This window comes from Crinia signifera, chromosome 7 (assembly GCF_055691185.1).
Source record: "Crinia signifera chromosome 7, ASM5569118v1, whole genome shotgun sequence".
NCBI lineage: Eukaryota > Metazoa > Chordata > Amphibia > Anura > Myobatrachidae > Crinia > Crinia signifera.
In genome coordinates, this window is record NC_139223.1 from 106178411 (window position 1) to 106198049 (window position 19639).

Here is a 19639-nt window from a genome sequence, read left to right on the forward strand (position 1 = left end):
TCGTAACTGTTTTTGCTTACTGAAAAAAATCATGTGTTGGCAATGTAAAAAGACCTACAGGACATGATATTAGCAGGGGATCTTAAATTAAACTACTAAAGAGGCTCAACACTGTTTAGCTGCCAAAAGCAGTTGGAATAGGGCCTAAACAGTGTGGTAAGTCTTTAGGTGATGGCTATTGTGTATGTTTGACCTCTTCTAAATGTCTGTGCTGGCAATAAAAAGAAAAAGTTTCCAATTTAAATAGATAGAGAATAAAAACAATTTGCCAGTAATGTGAAAAAACCTACAGCACCTGGTGTTCCCATGTGGTCTCCCACCCAAGTACTAACCAGGCCCAACACTGCTTAGCTTCCAAGATCAGACGAGATTGGGCCTATCCAATGTGGTATGGCTGTAGGTGAGATACAGGCACTTTTTTGCCCTCTTCTACTTCTATCACCAGGTAAGCTAATAAAAAAGTTTCCTAACTGTTTTGGCTTAATGAAAAAAATCATGTTTTGGTAATGTAAAAAGACCTACAGGACATGATATTAGCAGGGGATCTTAAATGAAACGGTACTTATGTATTATCTGGGCTCCCATGTTAAATGCACCCCATTTTTTCATACCCCTACTATCCAACTACGCATGGAGTTGATTTTATATAGTGTGGCGAGCGCAGCGAGCCACCGTGCCCGAAGCGTGGCGAGCGCAGCGAGCCCCGCGAGGGGACGCGGTCTCATAAGATAAACGGGAGCCCAGATATTACATAAGTACCAATGAAACTACTAAAGAGGCTCATCAGTGGCGGGCTGGGCAGGGGGGCAGGATGCCAGTTGCCCCCCAGGCCAGTACACTGTTACTGTTTGGGGCCGCAGGTCTGTGCTATGCTTGCACATTCATGTGGCCGGGAGGTGTTGCAGCTTGTGCTCCTCGCTGCACTGATAGCTCTGACAGTGACAGCCGTTCAGGGCTGGTCACACTGTCATTCACACAGTGCACAGTGCAGCCAGTACGGAGCCTACACAGCTGTACAAATTGAATACTAGGGCCAGCCCCTCTCCTGGGACCAGCCACCAATTAGCTGAGCTCCCATACAGGCTGGCCCCTCCCCTCCTGTGTCCCGACCTCCTCTTCTCTCCTCCCGGGCAGCACAAGCACAGCCAGCATGATGGATCCTGCTCCCTCCCTTCTCCAGCATGATGGATCCTGCTCCCTCCCTTCTCCACCCTGTACAGAAGCTGCACTCCTTGGTGAGTTCTTTGGTGGAAAGAGTCATGTGTAGGGAGGGATATGTGGGTGGGAGCTGTTGTTTTCTTCGTTAAATGTGTGTGTCTGACTGTGTGGAAAAATTTGTGTCATTGTTTCATACATTGGGGGGGGGGTTGTTATCTTGTTTAGTGTGTGTGTGTGTACTATGTGTCAGTATGTGAGTGTAAAAATATATGTGTAACTTGCATACATAATGTGTGTGTGTGTGTGTGGGGTTATCTTGTTTAGTGTGTGTGTGTGTGTGTGTGTGTGTGTGTGGACTATATGTTTGCATGTGAGTAAAAATATGTGTGACTGTTGCATACATGATGTGTGTGGGAGGAGGGGGAGTTTGCTGGTATTTTCTTTATTATATGTGTGTGTGGAAGAATACATCAGTTTTGTTCTTGGAAGGGGGGGGGGGGCTTGTTGTTTTTGTGTGTGTGTGTGTAACTAATTGTGCATGTATTTAAGGGGCGGGCGGGCAGGCAGGGCTGTAGCCCAGACCGCCAAACTGTGGAGGGTGCTATAATCCCCATACCATCCTTCTGTAACATGGTATTAGCAGCGACCCGCTAGCCCCAACCTCTGTTCCTCATCTCACACTGCTGCTCTGTCCCCTGCCATCCTGGGAATCCATGCTGTGGTGCATAGATATCATTTTTGGGTCCCCCTCCTCCACTCCAACCCAGGCTCACAGTATGCCACAAAGCAGTGGGTGGCAGCAGTGGCCCCTTTAGTCCTCAGGGGCCCCAGTACATTGCACCTCCTGCATCAATGGTGGTTCTGCCTCTGTACAGATGGGTATGTATTTTAGTGGTGAGTTCAGATGGGTCAGTTGTGTACAAGGGTGTACACAGTTTATTAGTGTAGCTTATAGAGGGGTTAAGTAATGTATTGGGTATAGAGGGGTCAGTGATGTAGTGTAGGGTATAGAGGGGTCAAGGTGGCTATACACGCTCTGATCCTGGCCGGTCCGTTTTGTACTTTGAGATGCGTGCTCCCGCAGCATCTCATCGTACAGTACAAAAAGTATGTGCTGCACATACTTTTTGTACTAGCTTTTCATCGCATCGCATGCACAACGCATGCACAAGGGATGCGATGCGATGCATGCTATTTAAGCACAAAACTGACACCCGCATCGGAGGGTCTATGGGCACCTTCAGTGATGTAGTAGTGGATACAGAGGGGTCTGTAATGTAATAGTGGGTATAGAGGGGTCAGTAATGTAGTGGCGGGTATAGAGGGGTCAGTAATGTAGTAGTGGGTATAGAGGGGTCAGTAGGGTAAAGATGGGTCAGTACTGTAGGGTATAGAGGGGTCAGTGATGTAGTAGTGGGTATAGAGGGGTCAGTAATGTAGTAGTGGGTATAGAGGGGTCAGTAGTGTAGTGGCGAGTATAGAGGGGTCAGTAGGGTAAAGATGGGTCAGTACTGTAGGGTATAGAGGGGTCAGTGATGTAGTGGCTGGTATAGAGGGTTCAGTAATGTAGTGGCTTGTATAGAGGGGTCAGTAATGTAGTGGCTGGTATAGAGGGGTCAGTAATGTAGTGGCTGGTATAGAGGGGTCAGTAATGTAGTGGCTGGTATAGAGGGGTCAGTAATGTAGTGGCTGGTATAGAGGGGTCAGTAATGTAGTGGCTGGTATAGAGGGGTCAGTAATGTAGTGGCTGGTATAGAGGGGTCAGTAATGTAGTGGCTGGTATAGAGGGGTCAGTAATGTAGTGGCTGGTATAGAGGGGTCAGTAATGTAGTAGTGGGTATAGAGGGGTCAGTAGTGTAGTGGCGAGTATAGAGGGGTCAGTAGGGAAAAGATGGGTCAGTACTGTAGGGTATAGAGGGGTCAGTGATGTAGCGGAGGGTATAGAGGGGTCAGTAGGGTATAGATGGGTCAGTACTGTAGGGCAGTGGTTCCCAACCCTGGTCCTCAAGTACCCCCAACAGTGAAAATTTTCCAGGTCTCCACACAGAATCAAGTGACATAATTAGCTCCACCTGTGGATCTTTTAAAATGTGTCTGAATAATAATTGTAGCTGGTGGGTGACCTGGAAAACATGCACTGTTGGGGGTACTTGAGGACCAGGGTTGGGAACCACTGCTGTAGGGTATAGAGGGGTCAGTGATGTAGCGGCGGGTATAGAGGGCTCAGTTATATTGTTGATTAAGGTTGTTACTATAAGAGTAACAAGTGACTTTAAAAAATATTTTTGATTTATTTTGTAATATATTGTTTCCTACAGTAGATGGGTTCTGTGTACTCACTGGGGCCGGGTGCACCAAAGGTAAAAATTTGGCCAATTCTCTGAAAATCCGTATTCAGCGGTCCAACCACATTTCTCGTATACATCAAGCTCCTGAATGGGATACATTCTAGAGCATGGACTTGGTGGGCATTGCCATCTGTAAATGGCATTGCCTTATAGAAGCTTATGGGCTTCTTTTTGCAATATGTACTGAATGGGATTTAATCGGTCTCCTCCCAGTGCCCCAGCAGTGTGTTTATCTGACGCATGCGCAGAAAGATGCAGTGTTTTGTGTTCTACTTGCTGGTTTCTGACAGGCGGCATTCTAAGCCCATTCCTGCTGATTAAGCAAACCAGGCCTCCAACACTGTGAATCCCATTTCATGCGCTGGTAGAAAAAGCAGGGCCACTGTCTTGTGTTTGCCCCCCAGGCTGAAAGTTGCCAGCCAGCCCCTGAGGCTCATACACTGTTTAGCTGCCAAAAGCAGTTGGAATTGGGCCTAAACAGTGTGGTAAGTCTTTAGGTGATGGCTATTATGTCTGTTTGACCTCTTCCAAATGTCTGTACTGGCAATAAAAAGAAAAAGTTTCCAATTTAAATAGCTAGAGAATAAAAACAATTTGCCAGTAATGTGAAAAAACCTACAGCACCTGGTGTTCCCATGTGGTCTCCCACCCAAGTACTGACCAGGCCCAACACTGCTTAGCTTCCAAGATCAGACGAGATTGGGCATATCCAATGTGGTATGGCTGTAGGTGAGATAGAGGCACTTTTTTGCCCTCTTCTCTTCTATCACCAGGTAAGCTAATAAAAAAGTTTCGTAACTGTTTTTGCTTACTGAAAAAAATCATGTGTTGGCAATGTAAAAAGACCTACAGGACATGATATTAGCAGGGGATCTTAAATTAAACTACTAAAGAGGCTCAACACGGTTTAGCTGCCAAAAGCAGTTGGAATTGGGCCTAAACAGTGTGGTAAGTCTTTAGGTGATGGCTATTGTGTATGTTTGACCTCTTCTAAATGTCTGTGCTGGCAATAAAAAGAAAAAGTGGTACTTATGTAGTAACTGGGCTGCCGATTTTTTGATTGTATGCCTTAAGTTAAGGCATACAATCAGATGCGATGCGATGCGATATCGCATCGCATCGCATCGCATCGCATCCGATATCGGATGCGATGACCCGATTTTTCCATAGGAATCAATGTTAAAATGATTCCTATGGAAAAATGGGTCCTTTTCATACCCCTACTATCCAAGTGGGCATGGAGTTGGATATAAACCTGTGGCGAGCGTAGCGAGCCACCGAGCCCGAAGCGTGGCGAGCGAAGCGAGCCCCGCGAGGGGACGGTATTCGTCCCCTCGCGGGGCTCGCTTCGCTCGCCACGCTTCGGGCTCGGTGGCTCGCTACGCTCGCCACAGGTTTATATCCAACTCCATGCCCACTTGGATAGTAGGGGTATGAAAAGGACCCATTTTTCCCATTGAATTCCATGTTAAAATGGACTCAGTCCATTTTAACATTGATTCCTATGGAAAAATCGGGTCATCGCATCGCATCGCATCGCATCGAATCGCATGGTCGCATGCGATGCGATGCGATCTCCCGATCCGACCCGATTTAGAAATCGGCAGCCCAGTTACTACATAAGTACCGAAAAAGTTTCCAATTTAAATAGATAGAGAATAAAAACAATTTGCCAGTAATGTGAAAAAACCTACAGCACCAGGTGTTCCCATGTGGTCTCCCACCCAAGTACTAACCAGGCCCAACACTGCTTAGCTTCCAAGATCAGACGAGATTGGGCCTATCCAATGTGGTATGGCTGTAGGTGAGATACATGCTCTTTTTTGCCCTCTTCTCTTCTATCACCAGGTAAGCTAATAAAAAAGCTTCCTAACTGTTTTTGCTTACTGAAAAAAATCATGTGTTGGTAATGTAAAAAAGACCTACAGGACATGATATTAGCAGGGGATCTTAAATGAAACTACTAAAGAGGCTCAACACTGTTTAGCTGCCAAAAGCAGTTGGAATTGGGCCTAAACAGTGTGGTAAGTTTTTAGGTGATGGCTATTGTGTCTGTTTGACCTCTTACAAATGTCTCTACAGGCAATAAAAAGAAAAAGTTTCCAATTTAAATAGCTAGAGAATAAAAACAATTTGCCAGTAATGTGAAAAAACCTACAGCACCTGGTATTCCCATGTGGTCTCCCACCCAAGTACTAACCAGGCCCAACACTGCTTAGCTTCCAAGATCAGACGAGATTGGGCATATCCAATGTGGTATGGCTGTAGGTGAGATACAGCCACTTTTTTGCCCTCTTCTACTTCTATCACCAGGTAAGCTAATAAAAAAGTTTCGTAACTGTTTTTGCTTACTGAAAAAAATCATGTGTTGGCAATGTAAAAAGACCTACAGGACATGATATTAGCAGGGGATCTTAAATTAAACTACTAAAGAGGCTCAACACTGTTTAGCTGCCAAAAGCAGTTGGAATTGGGCCTAAACAGTGTGGTAAGTCTTTAGGTGATGGCTATTGTGTATGTTTGACCTCTTCTAAATGTCTGTGCTGGCAATAAAAAGAAAAAGTTTCCAATTTAAATAGATAGAGAATAAAAACAATTTGCCAGTAATGTGAAAAAACCTACAGCACCTGGTGTTCCCATGTGGTCTCCCACACAAGTACTAACCAGGCCCAACACTGCTTAGCTTCCAAGATCAGACGAGATTGGGCCTATCCAATGTGGTATGGCTGTAGGTGAGATACATGCACTTTTTTGCCCTCTTCTACTTCTATCACCAGGTAAGCTAATAAAAAAGTTTCGTAACTGTTTTTTGCTTACTGAAAAAAATCATGTGTTGGCAATGTAAAAAGACCTACAGGACATGATATTAGCAGGGGATCTTAAATTAAACTACTAAAGAGGCTCAACACTGTTTAGCTGCCAAAAGCAGTTGGAATTGGGCCTAAACAGTGTGGTAAGTCTTTAGGTGATGGCTATTGTGTCTGTTTGACCTCATCCAAATGTCTGTACTGGCAATAAAAAGAAAAAGTTTCCAATTTAAATAGCTAGAGAATAAAAACAATTTGCCAGTAATGTGAAAAAACCTACAGCACCTGGTGTTCCCATGTGGTCTCCCACCCAAGTACTAACCAGGCCCAACACTGCTTAGCTTCCAAGATCAGACGAGATTGGGCCTATTCAATGTAGTATGGCTGTAGGTGAGATACATGCACTTTTTTGCCCTCTTCTACTTCTATCACCAGGTAAGCTAATAAAAAAGTTTCCTAACTGTTTTGGCTTAATAAAAAAAATCATGTTTTGGTAATGTAAAAAGACCTACAGGACATGATATTAGCAGGGGATCTTAAATGAAACTACTAAAGAGGCTCATACACTGTTTAGCTGCCAAAAGCAGTTGGAATTGGGCCTAAACAGTGTGGTAAGTCTTTAGGTGATGGCTATTGTGTCTGTTTGACCTCTTCCAAATGTCTGTACTGGCAATAAAAAGAAGAAGTTTCCAATTTAAATAGCTAGAGAATTAAAAACAATTTGCCAGTAATGTGAAAAAACCTACAGCACCAGGTGTTCCCATGTGGTCTCCCACCCAAGTACTAACCAGGCCCAACACTGCTTAGCTTCCAAGATCAGACGAGATTGGGCCTATCCAATGTGGTATGGCTGTAGGTGAGATACATGCTCTTTTTTGCCCTCTTCTCTTCTATCACCAGGTAAGCTAATAAAAAAGCTTCCTAACTGTTTTTGCTTACTGAAAAAAATCATGTGTTGGTAATGTAAAAAGACCTACAGGACATGATATTAGCAGGGGATCTTAAATTAAACTACTAAAGAGGCTCAACACTGTTTAGCTGCCAAAAGCAGTTGGAATTGGGCCTAAACAGTGTGGTAAGTCTTTAGGTGATGGCTATTGTGTCTGTTTGACCTCTTACAAATGTCTCTACAGGCAATAAAAAGAAAAAGTTTCCAATTTAAATAGCTAGAGAATAAAAACAATTTGCCAGTAATGTGAAAAAACCTACAGCACCAGGTGATCCCATGTGGTCTCCCACCCAAGCACTAACCAGGCCCAACACTGCTTAGCTTCCAAGATCAGACGAGAGTGGGCATATCCAATGTGGTATGGCTGTAGGTGAGATACAGCCACTTTTTTGCCCTCTTCTACTTCTATCACCAGGTAAGCTAATAAAAAAGTTTCGTAACTGTTTTTGCTTACTGAAAAAAATCATGTGTTGGCAATGTAAAAAGACCTACAGGACATGATATTAGCAGGGGATCTTAAATTAAACTACTAAAGAGGCTCAACACTGTTTAGTTGCCAAAAGCAGTTGGAATTGGGCCTAAACAGTGTGGTAAGTCTTTAGGTGATGGCTATTGTGTATGTTTGACCTCTTCTAAATGTCTGTGCTGGCAATAAAAAGAAAAAGTTTCCAATTTAAATAGATAGAGAATAAAAACAATTTGCCAGTAATGTGAAAAAACCTACAGCAGCTGGTGTTCCCATGTGGTCTCCCACCCAAGTACTAACCAGGCCCAACACTGCTTAGCTTCCAAGATCAGACGAGATTGGGCCTATCCAATGTGGTATGGCTGTAGGTGAAATGCATGCACTTTTTTGCCCTCTTCTACTTCTATCACCAGGTAAGCTAATAAAAAAGTTTCCTAACTGTTTTGGCTTAATGAAAAAAATCATGTTTTGGTAATGTAAAAAGACCTACAGGACATGATATTAGCAGGGGATCTTAAATGAAACTACTAAAGAGGCTCATACACTGTTTAGCTGCCAAAAGCAGTTGGAATTGGGCCTAAACAGTGTGGTAAGTCTTTAGGTGATGGCTATTGTGTCTGTTTGACCTCTTCCAAATGTCTGTACTGGCAATAAAAAGAAAAAGTTTCCAATTTAAATAGCTAGAGAATAAAAACAATTTGCCAGTAATGTGAAAAAACCTAAAGCACCAGGTGTTCTCATGTGGTCTCCCACCAAAGTACTAACCAGGCCCAACACTGCTTAGCTTCCAAGATCAGACGAGATTGTGCCTATCCAATGTGGTATGGCTGTAGGTGAGATACATGCTCTTTTTTGCCCTCTTCTCTTCTATCACCAGGTAAGCTAATAAAAAAGCTTCCTAACTGTTTTTGCTTACTGAAAAAAATCATGTGTTGGTAATGTAAAAAGACCTACAGGACATGATATTAGCAGGGGATCTTAAATTAAACTACTAAAGAGGCTCAACACTGTTTAGCTGCCAAAAGCAGTTGGAATTGGGCCTAAACAGTGTGGTAAGTCTTTAGGTGATGGCTATTGTGTCTGTTTGACCTCTTACAAATGTCTCTACAGGCAATAAAAAGAAAAAGTTTCCAATTTAAATAGCTAGAGAATAAAAACAATTTGCCAGTAATGTGAAAAAACCTACAGCACCTGGTGTTCCCATGTGGTCTCCCACCCAAGTACTGACCAGGCCCAACACTGCTTAGCTTCCAAGATCAGACGAGATTGGGCATATCCAATGTGGTATGGCTATAGGTGAGATAGAGGCACTTTTTTGCCCTCTTCTACTTCTATCACCAGGTAAGCTAATAAAAAAGTTTCGTAACTGTTTTTGCTTACTGAAAAAAATCATGTGTTGGCAATGTAAAAAGACCTACAGGACATGATATTAGCAGGGGATCTTAAATTAAACTACTAAAGAGGCTCAACACTGTTTAGCTGCCAAAAGCAGTTGGAATTGGGCCTAAACAGTGTGGTAAGTCTTTAGGTGATGGCTATTGTGTATGTTTGACCTCTTCTAAATGTCTGTGCTGGCAATAAAAAGAAAAAGTTTCCAATTTAAATAGATAGAGAATAAAAACAATTTGCCAGTAATGTGAAAAAACCTACAGCACCAGGTGTTCCCATGTGGTCTCCCACCCAAGTACTAACCAGGCCCAACACTGCTTAGCTTCCAAGATCAGACGAGATTGGGCCTATCCAATGTGGTATGGCTGTAGGTGAGATATATGCTCTTTTTTGCCCTCTTCTCTTCTATCACCAGGTAAGCTAATAAAAAAGCTTCCTAACTGTTTTTGCTTACTGAAAAAAATCATGTGTTGGTAATGTAAAAAAGACCTACAGGACATGATATTAGCAGGGGATCTTAACCCCTTCCCGACATTTGACGTACATTTACGTCATGGCCGGGAGGTACTTCCCGACACATGGCATAAATGTACGTCATGAGTTTAAACTGTCACTGCGTCTCGAGACGCAGTGACAGAGGGACGATGTCTGCTGTCCCTGACAGCAGACATGTCCCTGCATGCCCAGGGGGGGCTGCGATGTCGCCCCCCCGTCGGCGATCGCTGTGATTGGCTGTTCAGTGTGAACAGCCATTCACAGCGTTTTCCTGTGTTACCAGCGAATCGGACGCTCGGTAACACAGGTGTCAATCACCGCCGGGCGTCAGGGGGCATGAGGGGGTCATCGGTGACGATGACACCTCACCCCACCCTCACCCCACCTGCCCCCAAGGCTGTGATTGGTCCGTGGGACCCACGGACCAATCACAGCCAAGGCGCGACATTTAAACTGACGGTGACTGCGCTGCAGACGCCATTCCGGTCTGGAATAGCGTGCAGAACGGTCACCGTGCCTGCCTGCCGTGAATACCGACCTGATCCTTGCTAATACTTACCTGATCCTTGCAAATACCTTACCTGATCACCTTATCACTGCTTGTAGCGTGCTGGACGCTTCCTGGATCTGACTTCCTGAGACTTCCTGCTGCTGCTGCAGTGTGATAGAGAGATAGAGAGAGAGATAGAGAGAGATAGAGAGAGATAGAGAGATAGTGACAGAGAGAGCTATATTTTGTGTCTGCTACCCCCCCTTTTTGGGGGTGCAGGGGTTTTCTATATATATATAACTGTCAGTGCTGCTGCTGCAGTGTCATACAGTGATAGATAGTGATAGATAGTGATAGATAGTGAGAGGTAGAGAGATAGAGAGATTTGTGTCTGCTACCCCCCCTTTTTGGGGGTGCAGGGGTTTTATTTTATATATATAACTGTCAGTGCTGCTGCTGCAGTGTCATAGAGTGATAGATAGTGATAGATAGTGAGAGATAGAGAGATAGAGAGAGATAGTGACAGAGAGTGATAGAGAGTGTATATTTTGTGTCTGCTACCCCCCCTTTTTGGGGGTGCAGTTTTTTTTTATACATATAACTGTCAGTGCTGCTGCTGCAGTGTCCTAGAGTGATAGATAGTGAGAGATAGTGAGAGATAGAGAGATAGAGAGAGATAGTGACAGAGAGTGATAGAGAGTGTATATTTTGTGTCTGCTACCCCCCCTTTTGTGCTGATCAGTATATCTGTGCTGATCAGCAACTTTTTGGGGGCGCAGAGGTTTTTTTTTTATATATATACCTGTCAGTTGCTGCCAGTTGCACTGTCAGTTGCACCAAAGGTTGTGCACCTGCTGTCCCTCACTGGTAATCAGTGTCGCATCACTGATCACCTTTTTTTTTTTTGTGAGTGCTGTGGGGTCTTTTTTTAATTTTTTTTTTACACACACTGATTTTGTGGGTGTCCTGTGGCCACTGTGCGCCGATCAGTGACGTACATCACTGATCAGCTTTTTCGGCACAGGGTTGATCAATTTTTTTTTTTTTTTTGATCAGATTCCTGTTGCCTTTGAGCGCTGTTCAGTGACAGACGTTACTGACCAACATCTGTGCTCAATTTTTGGCGCAGGACCTTTTTTTTTTTTTTTTTAACCCCTTCAATTTTTTATTTTTAACCCCTTCATTTTTTTTTTTTTATTGGTATAAAGTATTTTTTTTTTTCTGCACCACATACACACTACATACCCCCCGGATTGAAATAAAGTTTGTACCCCCCCTACACTATACACGTGTTGAAACATTTCACTACCAGTAACACAAAAATAAAAATGGCATCCCAAATGTCCTCCCAAATGTCCTCCCAAATGTCCTCCCAGTCATCCAGGAGAATGTATTCAGTGGAGGAGGCATATGCCATGCTTGCCTCTGACTCTGACACAGGCAGTGATGCAAGCGGGGAATTTGAAGGATTCGTCTTAAGCTCCTCTTCCTCCTCTGGTGATGAGGGACCCCCTCAAAGACGCCCCCGTAGATCAGCTGAGATTCCCCCCCCAATAATTGATCTAGTATGGACCCCACCACCAGACAATTTTGAGCCCCAGGTTCCTGAGTTTTTGGCCATGCCAGGAATCCAATTTGATTCCACAGGTCTCAGAGAAATTGACTTTTTCAAATTATTTTTCTCTGATGATTTTATAAATTTAATGGTGGACCAAACTAATTTATATGCCCAGCAGTTTATTGCTCAAAACCCCACGTCATCATTTGCTAGGTGGACCCCTGTAGATGCAGTAGAGATGATGACGTTTTGGGGTCTGGTGTTTCATATGGGCATAGTAAAAAAGCCAGAAATTAGGCAATATTGGAGTACAGATGTTCTGTACAGTACTCCATTTTACCGTATGGCCATGCCCCGGACTCGATTTGAGACAATTCTTAAATTTATACATTACACCGATAATGCACAGTGCCCACCCAGAGATGATCCCACCTTTGACCGGCTATTCAAAGTCAGGCCGGTCATTGATCATTTCAGTGCCAAATTTGAAGAGGTGTACATCCCTGAAAAATTTATTTGAATCGACGAGTCCCTTATACATTTTAAAGGAAGGGTTAAATTCCGCCAGTACCTTCCCAGTAAGAGGGCAAGGTATGGCATAAAAATGTATAAACTGTGTGAAAGCACCTCAGGGTACACCCACAGGTTTAGGGTTTATGAAGGGAAGGATTCAAGAATTCAACCGCCAGAATGCCCCCCCTCCCTCGTAGGTGTTAGTGGGAAAATTGTCTGGGATTTAGTGCACCCCTTCCTGGATAAAGGTTATCACCTCTATGTGGATAACTTTTACACTAGCATCCCCCTGTTTAAGGCCCTTGGTTCAAGAGGTACAGCAGCTTGCGGTACTGTGCGCAAGAACCAAAGAGGCCTCCCAAAAACGCACATTGCCCAAGTAATGAGAAGGGGTGAAAGCAGGGGAATATGCAACGAAAATATGTTGTTGGTCAAATATAAGGACAAGAGGGATGTCCTTATACTGACAACAATTCACGGAGACAGTACCATCTCCGTCCCTGTACGAGGTACCAGTACCCACACCTCCAAACCTAATTGTATCCTGGATTACAATAGGTACATGGGCGGAGTGGATCTTTCAGATCAGGTACTGAAGCCGTACAGTGCCCTGCGGAAAACAAAAATCTGGTACAAGAAGGTGGCCGTGTATATCATCCAGATGGCACTGTATAACGCTTACGTGCTATTCCGTTCTACCGGCCAGAGGGGGACATTTATGCACTTTCAAGAGGAAGTCATAAAGGGCCTAATATTTGGGAACCAGCAGGCAGAGGGCCCCAGTACTTCTAGTACTGGCCCCCGTATTGTACCAGGGCAGCATTTTCCTGATGAAATCCCCTCCACTGGAAAAAAGGGCAGGACACAAAAAAGGTGCAAAGTTTGCTATAAAAAGGGAATAAGAAAGCAAACTATTTTCCAGTGTGACACTTGCCCCGACAAACCCGGCCTATGTATAAAGGAGTGTTTTAAAATATACCACACATCTATGGAATATTAGGTTCATAATTTCACCGTGCTTCGGGGGTCTTGCTAATGCCACATAGCACCCACCATTCATTCCACCAGAATCTGAGCCGCAAAATCCAAAAATCCCTCCTTCCCTTCTGAGTCCTGCCATGCACCCAACTGGTATTTTTTGGTCACATGTGAGGCATTGCCGTACTCGGGAGAAATTGGGGCACAGATTTTGGGGTGCTTTGTCTCCTTCATTCCTTGTGAAAATGAAAAATTTTGAGCCAGAACTGCATTTTTGTGTAAAAAAATGTAATTTTTCATGTTCACTGCCCAGTTTTATCAAAATTGGTGAAACCCCTGGGGGTTTGAAATGTACACTATACCCCTAGATGAATTCCCTGAGGGGTGTAGTTTGCAAAATGGGGTCACTTGTGGGGGGGTTCCACTGTATTGGTGCTTTGGGGGTCTTGCTAATGCGACATAGCACCCACCATCATTCCACCAGAATTTGTGCTGCAAAATCCAAATATCACTCCTTCCCTTCTGAGTCCTGCCACTTTTTGGTCACACATGAGGCATTGCCGTACTCGGGAGAAATTGGGGCACAGATTTTGGGGTGCTTTGTCTCCTTCATTCCTTCTGAAAATGAAAAATTTTGAGCCAGAACTGCATTTTTGTGTAAAAAAATGTAATTTTTCATTTTCACTGCCCACTTGTATCAAAATTGGTGAAACCCCTGGGGGTTTGAAATGTACACTATACCCCTAGATGAATTCCCTGAGGGGTGTAGTTTGCAAAATGGGGTGACTTGTGGGGGGGTTCCACTGTATTGGTGCAACATAGCACCCACCATTCATTCCACCAGAATCTGTGCTGCAAAATCCAAAAATCACTCCTTCCCTTCTGAGTCCTGCCATGCACCCAACTGGTATTTTTTGGTCACATGTGAGGCATTGCCGTACTCGGGAGAAATTGGGGCACAGATTTTGGGGTGCTTTTTCTCCTTCATACCTTCTGAAAATGAAAAATTTTGAGCCAGAACTGCATTTTTGTGTAAAAAATGTAATTTTTCATGTTCACTGCCCACTTGTATCAAAATTGGTGAAACCCCTGGGGGTTTGAAATGTACACTATACCCCTAGATGAATTCCCTGAGGGGTGTAGTTTGCAAAATGGGGTCACTTGTGGGGGGGTTCCACTGTATTGGTGCTTGGGGGGTCTTGCTAATGCGACATAGCACCCACCAAAATTCCACCAGAATCTGAGCTGCAAAATCCAAAAATCACTCCTTCCCTTTTGAGTCCTGCCATGCACCCAACTGGTATTTTTTGGTCACATGTGAGGCATTGCCGTACTCGGGAGAAATTGGGGCACAGATTTTGGGGTGCTTTTTCTCCTTCATACCTTCTGAAAATGAAAAATTTTGAGCCAGAACTGCATTTTTGTGTAAAAAATGTAATTTTTCATGTTCACTGCCCACTTGTATCAAAATTGGTGAAACCCCTGGGGGTTTGAAATGTACACTATACCCCTAGATGAATTCCCTGAGGGGTGTAGTTTGCAAAATGGGGTGACTTGTGGGGGGGTTCCACTGTATTGGTGCTTGGGGGGTCTTGCTAATGCGACATAGCACCCACCAAAATTCCACCAGAATCTGAGCTGCAAAATCCAAAAATCACTCCTTCCCTTCTGAGTCCTGCCATGCACCCAAATGGTATTTTTTGGTCACATGTGAGGCATTGCCGTACTCGGGAGAAATTGGGGCACAGATTTTGGGGTGCTTTGTCTCCTTCATACCTTCTGAAAATGAAAAATTTTGAGCCAGAACTGCATTTTTGTGTAAAAAAATGTAATTTTTCATTTTCACTGCCCACTTGTATCAAAATTGGTGAAACCCCTGGGGGTTTGAAATGTACACTATACCCCTAGATGAATTCCCTGAGGGGTGTACTTTGCAAAATGGGGTGACTTGTGGGGGGGTTCCACTGTATTGGTGCAACATAGCACCCACCATTCATTCCACCAAAATCTGTGCTGCAAAATCCAAAAATCACTCCTTCCGTTCTGAGTCCTGCCATGCACCCAATTGGTATTTTTTGGTCACATGTGAGGCATTTCCGTACTCGGGAGAAATTGGGGCACAGATTTTGGGGTGCTTTTTCTCCTTCATACCTTCTGAAAATGAAAAATTTTGAGCCAGAACTGCATTTTTGTGTAAAAAAATGTAATTTTTCATTTTCACTGCCCACTTGTATCAAAATTGGTGAAACCCCTGGGGGTTTGAAATGTACACTATACCCCTAGATGAATTCCCTGAGGGGTGTAGTTTTCAAAATGGGGTGACTTGTGGGGGGGTTCCACTGTATTGGTGCTTGGGGGGTCTTGCTAATGCGACATAGCACCCACCAAAATTCCACCAGAATCTGAGCTGCAAAATCCAAAAATCACTCCTTCCGTTCTGAGTCCTGCCATGCACCCAACTGGTATTTTTTGGTCACATGTGAGGCATTGCCGTACTCGGGAGAAATTGGGGCACAGATTTTGGGGTGCTTTTTCTCCTTCATACCTTCTGAAAATGAAAAATTTCGAGCCAGAACTGCATTTTTGTGTAAAAAATGTAATTTTTCATTTTCACTGCCCACTTGTATCAGAATTGGTGAAACCCCTGGGGGTTTGAAATGTACACTATACCCCTAGATGAATTCCCTGAGGGGTGTAGTTTTCAAAATGGGGTGACTTGTGGGGGGTTCCACTGTATTGGTGCTTGGGGGGTCTTGCTAATGCGACATAGCACCCACCAAAATTCCACCAGAATCTGAGCCGCAAAATCCAAAAATCACTCCTTCCGTTCTGAGTCCTGCCATGCACCCAACTGGTATTTTTTGGTCACATGTGAGGCATTTCCGTACTCGGGAGAAATTGGGGCACATATTTTGGGGTGCTTTTTCTCCTTCATACCTTCTGAAAATGAAAAATTTTGAGCCAGAACTGCATTTTTGTGTAAAAAATGTAATGTTTCATTTTCACTGCCCACTTGTATCAAAATTGGTGAAACCCCTGGGGGTTTGAAATGTACACTATACCCCTAGATGAATTCCCTGAGGGGTGTAGTTTGCAAAATGGGGTGACTTGTGGGGGGGTTCCACTGTATTGGTGCAACATAGCACCCACCATTCATTCCACCAGAATCTGTGCTGCAAAATCCAAAAATCACTCCTTCCCTTCTGAGTCCTGCCATGCACCCAACTGGTATTTTTTGGTCACATGTGAGGCATTGCCGTACTCGGGAGAAATTGGGGCACAGATTTTGGGGTGCTTTTTCTCCTTCATACCTTCTGAAAATGAAAAATTTTGAGCCAGAACTGCATTTTTGTGTAAAAAAATGTAATTTTTCATTTTCACTGCCCACTTGTATCAAAATTGGTGAAACCCCTGGGGGTTTGAAATGTACACTATACCCCTAGATGAATTCCCTGAGGGGTGTAGTTTTCAAAATGGGGTGACTTGTGGGGGGGTTCCACTGTATTGGTGCTTTGGGGGTCTTGCTAATGCGACATAGCACCCACCAAAATTCCACCAGAATCTGAGCTGCAAAATCCAAAATCACTCCTTCCTTTCTGAGTCCTGCCATGCACCCAACTGGTATTTTTTGGTCACATGTGAGGCATTGCCGTACTCGGGAGAAATTGGGGCACAGATTTTGGGGTGCTTTGTCTCCTTCATACCTTCTGAAAATGACAAATTTGGAGCCAGAACTGTATTTTTGTGTAAAAAAAATAATTTTTCATTTTCACTGCCCAGTTGTACCACAATTGGTGAAACCCCTGGGGGTTTGAAATGTACACTATACCCCTAGATGAATTCCCTGAGGGGTGTAGTTTGCAAAATGGGGTCACTTGTGGGGGGGTTCCTAACTTTTAGCATCTTATGGTGCCTAGAAACCTACATGGTGCCTAAAAAATAATCTCATAAAAAGGAGGCTCCAAAATCAAGTAGGTGCTCCTTCTATTATGAAGCCTGTGGTTTGGTCACCGTGCACACTAGGGCCACATATAGGATATTTATGAAAACAAAAGAATTGGGGGAATCAATTTTCAGTCACATTTCTCTAGTAAAATGTACTGTGTTCCTTAGAAAAATGTATTAAAATTGCAAATCTGCAAAAAAAAAGAAATTTTGAAATTTCACCTACACTTTGTTTTAATTCCTGTGAAACACCTAAAGGGTTAACAAACTTCCAAAATGCTGTTTTGAATACTGTGAGGGGTGCAGTTTTTGAAATGGCATCATTTATGGGGGTGTCTCACATACAAGTCCCTCAAAGTCACATCAGAACTGAACTGGTCCCTAAAAAAATCAGTGTTTGAAATTTTCTTGAAAATTTGAGAATTTGCTATTCATATTGTAAGCCTCCTAGTGTCCCAAAAAATTAAAAGGAAGTTGAAATAATGATGTCAACATAAAGTAGACATATGGTCTATGTTAGTTATTCACTATTTTGAGTGGTAAGATTATTTGTCTCACAAGCAGAAAATTTAACATTTTGCAAATCGCTAAATTTTCCATTTTTTCACGATATTTTGGTATTTTTCACAAAAAAACACAGACTGTATCGACCCAAATTTACCACTAATTTGAAGTACAATGTGTCACGAAAAAACAATCTCAAAATCACTGGGATAAGTAAAAGCAAAAAAAAAGTTATCCCCACTTAAGTGAGACATGTCAGATTTGAAAAAAAGGGCTCTGTCAGGAACGCAAAAACTGGCTCTGTCAGGAAGGGGTTAAATGAAACTACTAAAGAGGCTCAACACTGTTTAGCTGCCAAAAGCAGTTGGAATTGGGCCTAAACAGTGTGGTAAGTTTTTAGGTGATGGCTATTGTGTCTGTTTGACCTCTTACAAATGTCTCTACAGGCAATAAAAAGAAAAAGTTTCCAATTTAAATAGCTAGAGAATAAAAACAATTTGCCAGTAATGTGAAAAAACCTACAGCACCTGGTATTCCCATGTGGTCTCCCACCCAAGTACTAACCAGGCCCAACACTGCTTAGCTTCCAAGATCAGACGAGATTGGGCATATCCAATGTGGTATGGCTGTAGGTGAGATACAGCCACTTTTTTGCCCTCTTCTACTTCTATCACCAGGTAAGCTAATAAAAAAGTTTCGTAACTGTTTTTGCTTACTGAAAAAAATCATGTGTTGGCAATGTAAAAAGACCTACAGGACATGATATTAGCAGGGGATCTTAAATTAAACTACTAAAGAGGCTCAACACTGTTAAGCTGCCAAAAGCAGTTGGAATTGGGCCTAAACAGTGTGGTAAGTCTTTAGGTGATGGCTATTGTGTATGTTTGACCTCTTCTAAATGTCTGTGCTGGCAATAAAAAGAAAAAGTTTCCAATTTAAATAGATAGAGAATAAAAACAATTTGCCAGTAATGTGAAAAAACCTACAGCAGCTGGTGTTCCCATGTGGTCTCCCACCCAAGTACTAACCAGGCCCAACACTGCTTAGCTTCCAAGATCAGACGAGATTGGGCCTATCCAATGTGGTATGGCTGTAGGTGAGATGCATGCACTTTTTTGCCCTCTTCTACTTCTATCACCAGGTAAGCTAATAAAAAAGTTTCCTAACTGTTTTGGCTTAATGAAAAAAATCATGTTTTGGTAATGTAAAAAGACCTACAGGACATGATATTAGCAGGGGATCTTAAATTAAACTACTAAAGAGGCTCATACACTGTTTAGCTGCCAAAAGCAGTTGGAATTGGGCCTAAACAGTGTGGTAAGTCTTTAGGTGATGGCTATTGTGTCTGTTTGACCTCTTCCAAATGTCTGTACTGGCAATAAAAAGAAAAAGTTTCCAATTTAAATAGCTAGAGAATAAAAACAATTTGCCAGTAATGTGAAAAAACCTAAAGCACCAGGTGTTCTCATGTGGTCTCCCACCCAAGTACTAACCAGGCCCAACACTGCTTAGCTTCCAAGATCAGACGAGATTGGGCCTATCCAATGTGGTATGGCTGTAGGTGAGATACATGCTCTTTTTTGCCCTCTTCTCTTCTATCACCAGGTAAGCTAATAAAAAAGCTTCCTAACTGTTTTTGCTTACTGAAAAAAATCATGTGTTGGTAATGTAAAAAGACCTACAGGACATGATATTAGCAGGGGATCTTAAATTAAACTACTAAAGAGGCTCAACACTGTTTAGCTGCCAAAAGCAGTTGGAATTGGGCCTAAACAGTGTGGTAAGTCTTTAGGTGATGGCTATTGTGTCTGTTTGACCTCTTACAAATGTCTCTACAGGCAATAAAAAGAAAAAGTTTCCAATTTAAATAGCTAGAGAATAAAAACAATTTGCCAGTAATGTGAAAAAACCTACAGCACCTGGTGTTCCCATGTGGTCTCCCACCCAAGTACTGACCAGGCCCAACACTGCTTAGCTTCCAAGATCAGACGAGATTGGGCATATCCAATGTGGTATGGCTGTAGGTGAGATAGAGGCAC

The 19639-nt window shown here is 43.2% G+C and overlaps 14 non-coding genes and 2 pseudogenes across 14 annotated transcripts; all 16 read right to left on the reverse strand.

Moving 5' to 3' along the window:
* Nucleotides 1–283: 283 nt before the first annotated feature.
* On the reverse strand, nt 284–402 carry LOC146021807 (5S ribosomal RNA). Its single transcript, XR_014451283.1, has one exon. It is a non-coding gene; the product is annotated as a 5S ribosomal RNA (ribosomal RNA).
* A 3716-nt stretch (nt 403–4118) lies between these two features.
* On the reverse strand, nt 4119–4237 carry LOC146021459 (5S ribosomal RNA). The gene has a single exon (XR_014450946.1). It is a non-coding gene; the product is annotated as a 5S ribosomal RNA (ribosomal RNA).
* A 956-nt stretch (nt 4238–5193) lies between these two features.
* LOC146022149 (5S ribosomal RNA) lies at nt 5194–5312 on the reverse strand. The gene has a single exon (XR_014451617.1). It is a non-coding gene; the product is annotated as a 5S ribosomal RNA (ribosomal RNA).
* Nucleotides 5313–5657: 345 nt separating this feature from the next.
* Nucleotides 5658–5776, reverse strand: LOC146021761 (5S ribosomal RNA). Its single transcript, XR_014451238.1, has one exon. It is a non-coding gene; the product is annotated as a 5S ribosomal RNA (ribosomal RNA).
* A 345-nt stretch (nt 5777–6121) lies between these two features.
* Nucleotides 6122–6240, reverse strand: LOC146023371 (5S ribosomal RNA). Its single transcript, XR_014452792.1, has one exon. It is a non-coding gene; the product is annotated as a 5S ribosomal RNA (ribosomal RNA).
* A 346-nt stretch (nt 6241–6586) lies between these two features.
* Nucleotides 6587–6705, reverse strand: LOC146023290 (5S ribosomal RNA). Its single transcript, XR_014452713.1, has one exon. It is a non-coding gene; the product is annotated as a 5S ribosomal RNA (ribosomal RNA).
* Nucleotides 6706–7052: 347 nt separating this feature from the next.
* Nucleotides 7053–7171, reverse strand: LOC146022151 (5S ribosomal RNA). The gene has a single exon (XR_014451619.1). It is a non-coding gene; the product is annotated as a 5S ribosomal RNA (ribosomal RNA).
* A 344-nt stretch (nt 7172–7515) lies between these two features.
* LOC146025035 (5S ribosomal RNA) lies at nt 7516–7634 on the reverse strand (annotated as a pseudogene).
* Nucleotides 7635–7979: 345 nt separating this feature from the next.
* Nucleotides 7980–8098, reverse strand: LOC146024339 (5S ribosomal RNA). Its single transcript, XR_014453724.1, has one exon. It is a non-coding gene; the product is annotated as a 5S ribosomal RNA (ribosomal RNA).
* A 346-nt stretch (nt 8099–8444) lies between these two features.
* Nucleotides 8445–8563, reverse strand: LOC146024965 (5S ribosomal RNA; annotated as a pseudogene).
* Nucleotides 8564–8907: 344 nt separating this feature from the next.
* On the reverse strand, nt 8908–9026 carry LOC146022496 (5S ribosomal RNA). The gene has a single exon (XR_014451950.1). It is a non-coding gene; the product is annotated as a 5S ribosomal RNA (ribosomal RNA).
* A 345-nt stretch (nt 9027–9371) lies between these two features.
* LOC146022152 (5S ribosomal RNA) lies at nt 9372–9490 on the reverse strand. Its single transcript, XR_014451620.1, has one exon. It is a non-coding gene; the product is annotated as a 5S ribosomal RNA (ribosomal RNA).
* An 8625-nt stretch (nt 9491–18115) lies between these two features.
* LOC146021772 (5S ribosomal RNA) lies at nt 18116–18234 on the reverse strand. Its single transcript, XR_014451249.1, has one exon. It is a non-coding gene; the product is annotated as a 5S ribosomal RNA (ribosomal RNA).
* A 345-nt stretch (nt 18235–18579) lies between these two features.
* On the reverse strand, nt 18580–18698 carry LOC146024341 (5S ribosomal RNA). The gene has a single exon (XR_014453726.1). It is a non-coding gene; the product is annotated as a 5S ribosomal RNA (ribosomal RNA).
* A 346-nt stretch (nt 18699–19044) lies between these two features.
* LOC146024280 (5S ribosomal RNA) lies at nt 19045–19163 on the reverse strand. The gene has a single exon (XR_014453666.1). It is a non-coding gene; the product is annotated as a 5S ribosomal RNA (ribosomal RNA).
* A 344-nt stretch (nt 19164–19507) lies between these two features.
* On the reverse strand, nt 19508–19626 carry LOC146021460 (5S ribosomal RNA). Its single transcript, XR_014450947.1, has one exon. It is a non-coding gene; the product is annotated as a 5S ribosomal RNA (ribosomal RNA).
* Between the last annotated feature and the right edge of the window lie 13 nt (nt 19627–19639).